We start from the raw sequence: 13,470 nt of genomic DNA on the forward strand, positions 1-13,470 counted from the left end.
TCTCTGAAGTGCATAATAAAACAATCTTTATGATCTTGTTTAAATTTTAAATATATAATTCATATACAAATTGAAAAATTCTGGGTGAACATAATCCCAGAATTCTAGATGAATACAATTCCATAGTACATTCTAGATTAATATAATCTCTCTAGGGAATCATGGTTAAAGTAAAACACAGAAAGAATTCTAGGTGAATATAATTCAGAAATCCCAGAGAAATATCATCTCAGTGATTATATTTAAGTGGTATGATTATACGTATTTGGCATCCTCCCCACAAGTTGTAACAATGTCAAGTGTCCCTTGGAGGGTAAAAGTGCTCCCCAGTCAAACACCACTAGTCTACATAAACCCAACTGAGAGATGGGACAAAAATCAAACACCGGGAAATGAAGAGGGCTGAAAGATATGTTAAGAGAAATAACTCTTTGTGAGCCCTCTTGCTGAGCAAGTAGATTCATCTAATACTATGCATAGGAATTTGATTTGTGTTGTTTTAGGCTTACAAAGATGTGCGGACCCTTCATTAATGCATTCGACCTGGGATATGGGCACATCATCAGGCTTGCTTTCATCTTATTTCCCAATCAGTCGAGTTGGGGGCTTTTCCTCCACAATGCTCTTCTTGGTTTTCCCAACCAGAGGTACCTACCTCCTTCCCCTCAATGCTTATGGCAATTTATTTCTTCCTTTCTCTTAGACCTTCCTTTTGTCCATGATGAACCACCATAGTCTAATGCTCCAGACTATCCATGGATACACCCATCCATTCAAACCTTTCTTCAGCACCCTCCACATGCCAACCACTGAGCACATGGCTGGTTTCTTGGTTTCTACTAGAGGCACACTAAACCCCTGCAGAGAAGTGGTGCATAAGGACTCCAAAATGATGGGAAAATTTCAGCCTCCATGAATTTAGTTAGAATACTTTAATCATAAAACCTAGAAATGAGTTATTATTCTAAAGTTAATACACACATGAGCTTTGTTTGCTAGCACAGTATGGTCTTTATACTGCACTAGATATAGAGGATGAGAATCTGTAGCATTTGCAGTGCTTGTGGCTTCTGAAATGTCTTTGTCCCGCTTTGGTTAAGTGCTGGTAAGGTATGGAGGGAGCTATGGATTTTATAAAGTGTAATTTTGAATTAGAGATGTTTAGACAGAAATAGGTTCAGTGCAGGCACAAGGGGAATGATCAGTTCTGGGATGGGAGGAGGGGGCATTAAAAGCCTTCCCCCATTCTATGCTCTGGTCACACTGGAGCTGACAGGAAGAGGAGTTACATGAGCAGGATGATCTGGGTGCATAGGAAGAGGAAGGAAGGTGTCGCATACCAAGGACACTGAGTGATAGCAGGGCTTGCTAGAGCTGAGGAATTGGTAAGATGGGTGGCAGAGGACATTAGGAGAGGGATGTCAGGAGGAAGAAGGTTGAGGACTCAGCACAGAAAACCTCACTCACAGAACATCCTAGTTTGGACTTTTGTCCTACAATTTGTAATATGTCCCATTGTGCCCAGTAATGAGGAACTCTCACCCACCTGATGCACCATGACTGTATTCTGGATTAACATAGGGATGACTTCTGCACTGCAAAATCGTGTCTGTGTGTCCTCAGCACAATGATGTGTGTGTATGTAAGCATGCATGTGTGTTGGGGACACGGGATGGAAAGTACAGGGTCTGGAGCCTCTGCTTCTCCCTTGAACACAGCTGTGCCCAGCTCTGTTTGTGTCCCAGTGATTTCATGGTAGCCCCTTCCTTATTCCTTAGTGCACTTCTCTCTACTAAACTATAGTCTTTTCTTCTTAAATGGACAAATATCCTTCCACCTGCCCTCCTGTCACTCATGATAGAAGAGCTGAAAACATTCTTCTCCAAGGAGAACAAAGAACATCAGAGCTATATTCCCTCTCCCTTGCCTCTGACCTAGTTCTGGGCCAACGCTAACCCCTCCTCTGTCTTCCCCCATTCTATGCTCTGGGGACACTGATCTTTTGGACACCAACTTCAGCTTTCCCCAATGCCTGCTGAGCACCTACACACTATGCTCACTCCATATAATGACTTTACATTTATTCACATGTCACTTTTTCAGATTTCTTTCCCTAACACCCTTTACCTTTCAAATTTCTAATAGTTCTACATGCCTGGTGGACCCTTAACAACACATTCTTCTGGTTTCTGATCTACTTCTCTAGCTTTAGTTCATATACCACCTGTTTTATTGTTTTATGTGATTTTACTGCAAACAATTACCAATTCTCTATGAAAGTACTATATAATTTAAATAAATGACCAACCATTTTCCCATGTTACCAAAATGAAAAACAAAGCTTGCTTTTCTAAACCAAACTCCACTATAAACAGCCAAAAGCCCTTGGCTCCCTTGGACACCAGCTTCTTTCCCCTTCCACTGGTGGTGATGTGTGAGAGATGACCACAGAGGCCGCTGAACCTGAACACAGAAGAATGATTCAAAAACACGTCTTTAACTCTTAAACTTTTCTTTCTACCAATAAGTGCCTTTCCCTCAAGTGTGGGAAACAATCATCTAGAAATATCTGTACATTTCAGAAGCAGAACCCAAAAAAGTCTGGTGGTGACTTTGAACATCTCTTGGAATTAGAGACTCCAAGAAGACTCTTCTGGAACCCTTGATACAGCATTCTTCACAATATTGTGAATGAAAAGCACTTCCATAGCCATCACCACAGGCCAATATAAAAATGCCAAATTTTCTTTGAGAAAGATATAATTGTACAAAAGGAACAACAGCTGGTAAGGCAAAAGCCTGGAAACACAGGACTTATGTTTTAACACCAAAAATATTACAGAACAATGTCAGGCTTATAAATGAATACACTGAGTTTGGGGAGGCAATTTAGCAAGCATTAAATTGTCCATATCCTTAACTGACCTTTAAATTACATTTTTGGGATTAGCATAAAAAGATCTTATACATAGGGAAACAGAACTCTAAAAACTTAGTGTAGCACAATATGCATTTCAACTCTATAAGAGACAGTATACATATATATACCTCTAATGGAAAGCCTACAGTGTCAGTAAGAGGATGACATAATGGTGTTTTATTCTGTTATTAACCTATGTATAAAATAATTCTTTATGATTGAGAAAACTGTCCACAATGAAATTTTAATTGAAAAAAATATAGAAATTGCCACATAAAAATTCATACTAAAAAAACAATGGATATAAGAAGGATAATGGACTCATGGGCATTTTTACCATTGTTTTACATCTTTTACAATAAAATGTATTGCTTTACTAATAAATATTTTAAAGGACATTTAATTAAGAGTTTGTATGATCATGAAGTGCTTATGTCTAAGCCAAAGTAAAAGGTCATGTAGAGAATTAAGAGGATTTTCCGAGATCCCAGAAAAAGATATATGAAATTGAAGAGGAAGAGGAAGTATATCTTTGGAGAGTTTATATAGTTAGAAACTAATAGTAATTTGTAATCCTTATATCTACTTTTCTCTTTTCTAATATTTTATTTTATTCTTTTAAGAGAGAGAGAGAATTTTTTTTTACTATTTATTTTTCAGTTTTCAGTGGACACAACATCTTTATTTTATTTTTATGTGGTGCTGAAGATGGAACCTAGCACCCCGCGCATGCCAGGCCAGCACGCTACCGCTTGAGCCACATCCCCAACCTCTTTTCTAACATTTTAAATCAGTGGGAATATACACTCAAAATGTTTTTGAAGGGGGAGAGGTGTCTCACTATTTTGCCCAACTAGTCTTGAATTAATGGGCTCCATAGATCCTCCTGCCTTAATATCCCTGAGGACTTTAAGTGCACCACCACACCTGGCTAAAAAATAATCATTTTTAAATAGAAAAGACTGGAAATAATTTTCTTCAATTTTGCCTCTTCAACCATAGAGAAGGTAATCAAAAGGGAAAGCTCAGATCATACATTCTATTAGAGATTTAAATTGATGTCACTTCTTTTTTTAAAATGTAGACTTCATATCTATTGCTGAAACCTACTTGCTCTTCAAATCTCAGCTGAGAGATCCAAATTCAAGCATGACCACCACTAATTCTGATTTCCCTTTATCCATCACTATTAAGTTCTCATTAGGCACTACTTGCTTTTTTTGAAACAAAAAGACAAACCAAAACATTTAGTAAAATGTCAGTTTCAAATCTGGAATTTCTGTCCAGAGCTAACAAGTTGATCAAGCAAAATCCATTCCTGGCAAGAGACAAGGGCAAACATGTCTCAACTATTCTGTTATTAGTAAAGAATAAGAAAATAAAATATTCTTTCTGGGCATGATGGCACATGCCTGTTATCTCAGCAACTTGGGAGGCTGAGGCAAAGGGATCACAAATTGGAAGCCAGCCTCAGTAATTTAGCTAGGCCCTAAGCAACTTAGTAAGACTTGTGTCCCAAAATAAAATAAAATAAAAGGGCTGGGGATATGGCTCAGTGGTAAAGTGCCTCTGGGTTTAATTCCTAGATGCCCAGGAAGGATGGAAGGAAGCAAGGAAGCAAGGAAGAAAAGAAAGATTGATTAATTTTTAAAATGGGATCACACCCCCCCACACACACACCCAGCCCTCATTCTAACCCCTAGAATGTGTGAAGATGTTATGTTGCATGGCAAAGGGAAATTAAGAATGTAGATGAAGTTAATGCTGTTAGGAAGATTACCATAGATTAACCGTTGGGCCTGATGTAGTCACAAGGATCCTTAAAAGTGGGTGAGGGATGGCAGAAGAGAAGGTCTGGAGATATTTGGGGTTGTCATAGCTGGAAAGGGGGCTGCTACTGCCATCTAATGGGTACAGGCTAGGGATGCTGCTGAATATCCTACCACACACAGGAGAACCCTCACAACACAGAAATACCCCCAGGTGTCAAGATGCCAAGGTTAAAAAATCCTGGTCTAAGAAAAGGCTGAAGCAAGTGCATCCTAGTTTAATAAGGAAGAAATATCTATTTCATTCCAAAACAGTCTATTGGGAGGCAGATACCTGGACAATAAATGGAAAAATGTTTTGATAATTAGATCATTTATAATGTCTATTTCACCTGTCCTAAAAAGGATTCAAACATTGCTCACTGGTTCACTACTAGGAATGCTAAAGTAAAAAGATAGATGCATGGGTGAGGTTAGACTCTGAGGTGCCATCTTCATCTACGATATATGATTCATTTAAAAAATAATTTCCTATCCATATTGGCTGATATTGAAACTAGGAACTTGAAAACATAATATCAACTCTAACATTTTTTATTTCTACCATGTTAGATCAGAACTTAATCTTACATTCTCTCAAAAGTGTAGACTCAAGTGACTTTTTGCAGAAGTATCTAAGGCCTCTAACATTGGACACAGTTGATAACAACTGTTGTATAATCATTTCACAACCTCAGAAAAGAGGTAGAGTCAAAAAAAGCAAAATAAGAAGCAGTTCCCTAATTGTGAAAATACTTTAATAATAATCACTTATAAGATAAGTGCTTAAAAGCTGCAAATAAAATACAATTAATTAATTCTACTCACATCTGGAAAACAGGAGCTCACCTGTATTCAATGTACAAATGTCCAGAGGCCCTCTGCTTTATGTCTTAAAGGCCATAAAGGATAAACATTATCTAAGATCACTGTGCAGCTTGCTGCTACACTGGGGTTCCTGCGCTTACTCTCTGATTCAGTCCTTCAGGCTGCCTGCTCAGATAAGCCAGCATGGGCACCTCAGTTATAATATAATACTCTCTAATATTCCAGTAAGCTTAGAGATTCTAAAGATAGTTTTTCCAAGGAATAATTGTGGCTTCTCCTTAATGGATCAGGAATCCTGAAATTATGGAAAACAAGCCGAAACCAATCCATGCCCTTAACAAATAAAATATAGCAGAAGCACAAGAAACACACACACACACACACACACACACACACACACACACACACACATCATATATACAATATTATTAGTGTGAGAGTAACAGGTCTTTTGAGAGTTGTATGCATTCATGGCTATATGATGGTAGGTAAAAGGTCCCAGGTATACTCTTTAAGAAAATTTCCCCTGTGGCAGAATAAGAGACTCGGAAATCTGGCTCTGACTTCCAGCTGCCAAGGTTTGAATCCTGAATCTGCTACTTATTGGCTTAGGGAACACAGTGAGTTCTTACTCTTTTTTTTTTTTTTTTTTTTTTTGCTTCTCTCTCCTCATCTGTCAAAGAGGAGCATTAATCATGGTCTTACAGCCCTCACAGGAATGTCACTATTATTACTCAAATACTATTACTAGCTTCTGCCTAGCTCCAGCAGCCTGTCATATAGAAGAGACCACAGTGACTGGGCTGTGAAGAGAGAGGTTCCGGGTAAAGGGAGAAACCAGGATTGAACAAGATCAAGATCCTCTTTTACTAGAGGAACTCAATGTTCATGTCCTTCAAATGGGACCTCTAGTATTAAACTTGACTCCTATAACCCCAAACAGAGGAATATAATGAATCTGAAAAAACGGTACAGTAAACCCTCGTTATGCATGAGGGATACTTTCCAAGACCCCCAGTGGATGCCTGAAATCACAGATAGTACCACACTATACATGTTTTTTTCCTATATGCCCTGCAACATTTGCTACATTATATCAGAGTTAATCTGTCCTGGGTGTTTTATGCTCTCATGCCTCTTTTGCATCACTATACTTGCATTCGGAGGCTATTGTAAAGTAAAATAAAAGTTATTTGAAAGCAAGCACTGAAATACCCTGACAGTAGACCTGATAACCAAGATAGTTATTAAGTAACTAATGGGTAGGTAGTGTATACAGTGTGAATACACTAGGCAAAGGGAAGATTCAGTTTCCAGGTAGGACAGAGTGGGATATAGCAGGATGGCACGAGGTTTCATCATACTGATGACCATGGCACACATTTTAAAATGGCATTGCCATTTAAAATTTATGAAATGTTTATTGTTGAAATTTTCCATTTACTATTTCCCGACCACAATTTGACCATGGATAACTGAAAACACAGATAGAAGGGTGACTACTATAATGTGAGCCTTAGAGGGAAGGCAGTTCTGGGAAGATGTTTTAAATAAATAAAATATCCAAATATACAAATGTATACCACAAAGGTAAGATTAGAAATAAAGTTCTAACTTTCAAATTCAATCGTCTGATGTCTTATGTACAAACATAAGTAGAAAAGTAAGATTGCATTTGTATGGCAGTTAGCAATAATGGTAATTTACTCTTGGCCAGATACTATTCTAAGCATTTTATGTAAACAAATGCATTTAGTCCTCAGAGTTCAACATACAGATGAGAAAACAGAGACAGAGAGGTTAAATAACATGTCCAAGGTCATAGATAGAGGAAGCAGCCTAAATCAGGATGTGAACTTAGGCCCTGACTCTAAAGCAAAGATTCTCCACTTCATGCTACTCATGATTCATGGTGGGGAGCTTCCCTATGGGTTGTAGATGTTTATCAATTCCTGGCCTCTATCCACTGGATACCAGTAGTGACCCCTAATGTGGCAACCAAGTATGTTGAAGACAATGTCACCTGGAAGAGCAAATATCACCATTAGTTGTGAGCTAGTGTACAGTGATGAGTTCTGCTGCAAATGATCAGGAACAATCTAACTGGAAAATAAGCCATAAACACAAGTCAAAAGAATAATGGATTAATAATAACAACCAAAAAAAAAAAACCAAAAAAACTAAAGACGTCTTAAGCTGCATAACAAAAGTGTAACATTTTGAAGAAAGGGAGGCCACCCTCCCATCATATTCTGTACCAGTTAGACCACATCTTATCACACTGATTAAGGCTTTAAGGATTTTAACAAATGCAGACTCATATGAAAGGACAATAGCCCAGCAATAACCATAGCGATAACAGAACAAGACAGCAGGTCCCATGAAGAGCTACAGAAGGAACGGAGGGATATGCACAGACCAGATGGCACGTGACAGGTACTGCTCTAGGCAAAAGGTCTTAGACATGTCGCATGTGCACCCAGATTATTAAACTCCATTAATGGAAGCTCTTCAACAATTCATATTCTTCTCTTGACCAAAGGAGCAAAGTGCAAGTCTAAGGCCTCCCAGAAGGGATACAGGACTAGGAATTCCTGCATTGGAAGAGGGTAGAAGTGGAAAGGGCAGGTTGGACTAGAGAGTCGTAACCTGAGGTTAAAAATCAAAAGTCTACAAGGGTCAGCCAATAGGTAACTTAAATGAGTCAAACAGGCCTAAGTAATGGAACAAGGACTGTACAACTGGACCATGCAGAAGGGGCAACTGCTCCTCTACTGCAGTTGATAACTTTCATGCAGGAATGAGAACTCCAAGATACTAGATCTTCTCATTGTTTTCAAGAGAACCTGGAAAGCTACATTTGTATGTAATAACCAGTGATTTTTAAAGGACTGCAATTAATTGAGCATTTCAAAACATTACATGCATCAAACAAAATAGATTCAGGGTCTTATGGAGAGGCTGTAACATGTCCCTTGAGGATATCCCTCTGCCACCATCTAATTCAGGTGGTAGATTTGGCAGAACAGAAATTGAACAGATTCTAGACTTACTGTCACATGTTGTCAGCAATTTGAATCAGCAGACTGGTCACTTCAAGTTTGAATTCAGACACACTGTGACCCATAATTAACCAATGGCATCTGGCAAATGAGCATAACCCAAGGCTATTAAATCAGAAAGAGTTGAAATTTCTACTGCATACAATGTAAATGAGGAAGAACTCTTTTCTTCTAAAAGGCACATCTTATTTTTGTAAGTTGCACATGAAAGTGAGTCAGAAAAAAGACATGGGGTTGCCTCATGTGGCAGTTAGGTTCTGTCATAAGAAGGTCACCCCCAATCTGAGTTGGTAACAACTTCAAAACTCTTCCCTGATTCTCTAAAACTTAGTCAGAGATCAACTGGGGAAAGTTCAAGAGCCTCCTGTGAGAGAGAAGCTTCACTAAGGGAAACAGTTCTATTCAACTCTGGTCCACAGTCCTCTCTGGAAATTCTACTGCCATGTGTAGATTTTCCATTATCTATAGATCTTTGCGCTCACAGATATCTGTGCAGCCATAGCCAGGACAAAAGCCAATCTGTCCAAAGAAAAAAGAGATTTTGATGTTTTTCTAATCCCCAGCTTCAAATATCCCATTTTTAATTTTCCCCCAACACATTCAACTTTCAAAATGTAGCCAGCTATTGTGTTTAGCATTAATAATAGTGAAATTTTATGATGGTGTGTTTTTTTTTTTTTAGAGAGAGAGAGAGAGAGATAATTTTAATATTTATTTTTTAGTTTTCGGCAGACACAACATCTTTGTTGGTATGTGGTGCTGAGGATCAAACCCGGGCCGCACGCATGCCAGGCGAGCGCGATACTGCTTGAGCCACATCCCCAGCCCCTGATGGTGTGTTTTATAGGTAACTCTTAGTTAAGGGTTTTCAAACCTCTGAACAGAGAATATTTTCTATGTATAACAAGTTATATTTATGGAGCAGAATAAAATATGCATTGAAATTTATTAGAACAAATTGTAAAACTGAAGCACAGATCCTTCAAAGTAACACAATATTAGCAAATAGTAATAAATGTTACATTACCCACATTACCCTTAAGGGTATTGCTTACATGTCATTACAGAATAAATGGTCTAGACACCAATGCCAGCCCCATTTTGTGGATGGAGGATTTGAGACAGAGAAATATTAACTTCCCACCGTAGCTCCAAAAAAGGAGCGTATGCCCATCTACTGCTGTCACCCTCCACTAGGTCACCATCAATAAACTTAGAGCTAGTCTCCTTCCTCCTCTTCCCTTAGAATTCATTCTCCACACTGCATCCACAGCACTTTCATAGAAAACATGAATCTGTGATGTGATGCCTCTGCTTAAACACCATTCTTCGCTTCTACTGTGCTTAGAAAAAACTCTAAATGGTTTGCTCCAGCCTGTGAGACTTAGCATGACCTGGCTTCTGCTTCCCTTCTGCTTCCTCACTCCTCCAAGTCTCCTTCTCCCTAGCCTGGCCAGGGCCATGCTGGCCTTCCAACTGAGCTTCCCATACATGCCATTTATTCCCAGGACTTTTGGGCTTGTGATTCTTCTGCCAGAACCATCTGCCTTTCTTCCTGGGATCTCATCTCATCTCAAGTCCATCAGGGAAGACTCTCCTCCAAACTGAATCCAAGAAAAAGAGTCCCTCCCACCTGTTAACATACACACCACCATTATTATCACCTCCACCACCACTGCTTCAAACATCACTATACCACAGCACTCATCTTTTCTTCAGGGTATTTACCACTACATGAACTCATCTAGCTCATCTGTCCATTCTAGAATGTGAACTTCATGACAGCAGTCAGCTTATGTATCTTACTCATTGCTCTATACTAAGTTTCTGGCACATAGGTGCTGCTCAATAAATATTTTTGACATGAATAAATGACTGAACACAGTTTTACTAGGAATCGGCTGTTCACTTAATTCAATGAATATTCTTACAATAAATGTTTTCTTTCTTCTCAATTACTGCTTATTTAAAAAAAAAACCTATAAGCCTATATTTATCAGCCTGTTTTTTGAGGGTGTATCACAAGCATCTGGCTTAATGGGGCAAGGCAGTGAGAATCCTCTGTTCATGCCTTCAAACTACAAAGCTTCCCCAGAATTCTGGAACAATATGACTTTAGAACTAAATGGTCCCCTTCAACTTCTTTAAGACTGAGGGTACTTTCTCTTCAATGCTTGTCTTTAATCGAAACTTCTCAGTATCTCCAGGGGTCAATCTGAATGTCTTTCAAATTTCATGAATCATGGGGTGGGGGGGGGGCGGGTCAGGCTTAAGATAAATCAGAGTATAAAGAAACAGCTGCCAACTGATCATCTTTCTTTTCAAGAAATACCCATCTTTGAAGGTTTTTAGGGAAAAAATACAGATTGAGGGGACTCCTAAATTTCATCTGGCCTTCTCAGAGGCTCCTATTCTAGTTTCTCAGGTACCTATTTGGCCCTTTTCTTAATGCTCTATGCCAATAGAACCACAAAGACCTTAAAGAGAGGTATAAATTGTATTTGTGTATAAACAGAACCAGGTAAGAAAATATGCTTCGGGCTCTGCATGTTCATTGGGACCAATGCACAGAGGGGAAATGAAGAAACTGCTGCCCTGATTTGACAGTTCTGTATGAGGAGAAAGTCTTGGGCGCTGGCCAAACCTTTCACACCTCAGAGAGGAATTTCTCTACTGCAAAATGAGAGTCAGTATCTTATCTAGCTCTGATACTCAGTGGCTCTGCTGGTAGCAACAGTCTGTGGTGTTTGACTGTCCTGGCAGCTCTGAGTCTGATGTGCTCAGTTCAAGTAAGAGCCACATGGCCAGCAGCAGTTCCTGTGCACAAACTTCTGGTGGAGGGAAAGTACCCTCAATACCCAAGGGCCTGGTGCTGAGGTGGCTTGCTGGAAAATGCAAAGTGGCAGGCTGTGTCTTCACCTTCTACAGGACCACATTCTGCAAGGTCACCAGAATTTCCTCTGTGAGAAAATCTGCCTGGATGCTGGAAATTCTGAAGTGTCTCATGGCTAGAAGGCCATCTTTTTACTGACCAGTCCAATACTTAATGCCCTGATCCCCAAGTTCAGTGTTAGCCCCCAATACTTAATGCCCTGAACCTCCAAGATTGTTAAAGCTTCAGGGGATACATTTTCCAGCTCCTACTCATATACCAGATTCCTAATTCAGCATTCTCATTTGGGTCAAAGGTCATTTGTGCAAGACTGACTTGTTAACATATGCCTCCCAAACCTGAATCTGTATGCCACCCTTTAGGTGGCAAGTCCCTATGTATGAGTCAGATACAACTTGCCTTCCTCCTTTACCACCTGTGCAGAAATTCTGAGACCCACAGGCCCGAATGAAAGTCCAAACTTTTCCAGTTGGGGAGACAGAAACTTCTATCAAAAGTTCCAGGAGATAATGAAGAAGACAATAATTTCTATTATCTGTTTTTGATTGGCCTTTTGCAAAAGGAGCCTCATCTCTGACTCAAGGTAACAAAACAAAACACCTTTATCTTATCTGGAAGGGAGTGGGATGATCTAGGCAGGGGCTGTATTGCTTTGTTTTTGTAACTTTGTTCCTACAGCGGCTTCTTGGAAATGGGCTCCGAAAGAAAAATTTCCCGAAAGGTGTATGAGTGTGTGTACGCGCGCGCCTGTCTCCGTAGGATTTAAAAAACTCCTCTAATTCCCGCTTCGCCCAGCCAGATTCTCCCCCTTAGCACCGTACACTTAGGGCTACTTCCTCCGAAAAAGGCTTGGGATCCGCCACTAACCTCGAGGAAACAAGTTTGGCTCAGTTAGTTAGAGCTTCAGGGACTGCGCCCAGGACCAGCTGGAGGGCTCTGCAGCTCCCCCTAGCCCGCCCTGGGCTAGTGGCTGTCCTGGCTCCCCGCACCAGCGCAGCGGGAGTCTGCTTTAGAGGAACGCTCCCGCGCTTCTCCTGGGGCTCCCACCCGCCCTGGGGACCCCTCCTCACCTGGCGCTGCGCTGTGCCACTTGCGGAAACCTGGATCCCTGGGCAGACAGACGGGACTCAGGACACACCAAATCCGATTGCTTCTCGCTGCCAGCACTACTGGCCTCTAGCTATCCGCTGTCACTGTGGTCACTGCGGTCACTGCGCCCTCCGCCCTCTGCGAGGCCCTATAGTCCGACCCTCTCCTCCCCCGGCGTGGCGGGAGGAGGGACGGGGAGGAGCGTGCGGCCGCCGGCCTCGCACAAACAGCTGCGGCTCGGCTGTGAGCCTGTTCGGGTGCACTCTGCACTCTCTTGCTGGGGAACCCGCAACCTGGACCCTCCAGGAGCCTCCCCCGCCTCGGGATGGGTCCCCGCAGTGCCTCCGACAGTGCTAAGCTCCCGACGTACTGTTCACACACTAGATTCTCATTAGATCTGTTTCCTGCTTAACTCATCCACATCAAGCCTGTCTTGCTAGTTTCATCTGTTCTCTAAATTCACAAAGATCACTAAATGATTCCGCGCTCATCTGTCATCTGAAATGCACGGTGCATCCCGTTTGTACGTACATTGCACACTGAACACCAGTTTGGAAATTGTGTGGACTGGGCTGCAGCTTGGAAAGCCTGCCTTGGTGTCAGTCTCCTTTCTTTGTGCAAAGGAAATGCATTTGTGAGTGGGGGGGGGGGAATGCTGTTATAAGGGGACATCTACAATACAGCCCAGTTTAACCCGGAGTTATTTGAGATTTAACTGAAACTCCTTCGTTTTCCAATGTTTTCTCCTCAATCCACTTTCTAATAAAAGCATACACATTTAAAGCTTTAGTCAGAAACTCAGGTAAAATAGTTTGCGATTTATGTGTGGTGTTATTAAAATTTTGTATTTTTTAAATAGTAGTTTGTCAT

The 13,470-nt window shown here is 40.7% G+C and overlaps 1 protein-coding gene across 2 annotated transcripts in view; it reads right to left on the reverse strand.

Annotated features, from left to right (window-relative positions):
- The window catches only part of PLA2G7 (phospholipase A2 group VII), a 36,375-nt gene extending 23,638 nt beyond the window's left edge, over nucleotides 1–12,737 (reverse strand). The window contains exon 1 of one of the 2 annotated variants that reach the window (XM_081295428.1): nucleotides 12,582–12,733. The gene's annotated coding sequence lies outside the window, so the exon portion shown is untranslated. Of the gene's footprint in view, nucleotides 1–12,581 lie in introns of both variants that reach the window. The other variant, XM_081295427.1, reaches the window with a different exon arrangement.
- Nucleotides 12,738–13,470: the final 733 nt, after the last annotated feature.

This window comes from Spermophilus citellus, assembly GCF_964194105.1.
Source record: "Spermophilus citellus genome assembly, chromosome: 5".
Classification (NCBI taxonomy): domain Eukaryota; kingdom Metazoa; phylum Chordata; class Mammalia; order Rodentia; family Sciuridae; genus Spermophilus; species Spermophilus citellus.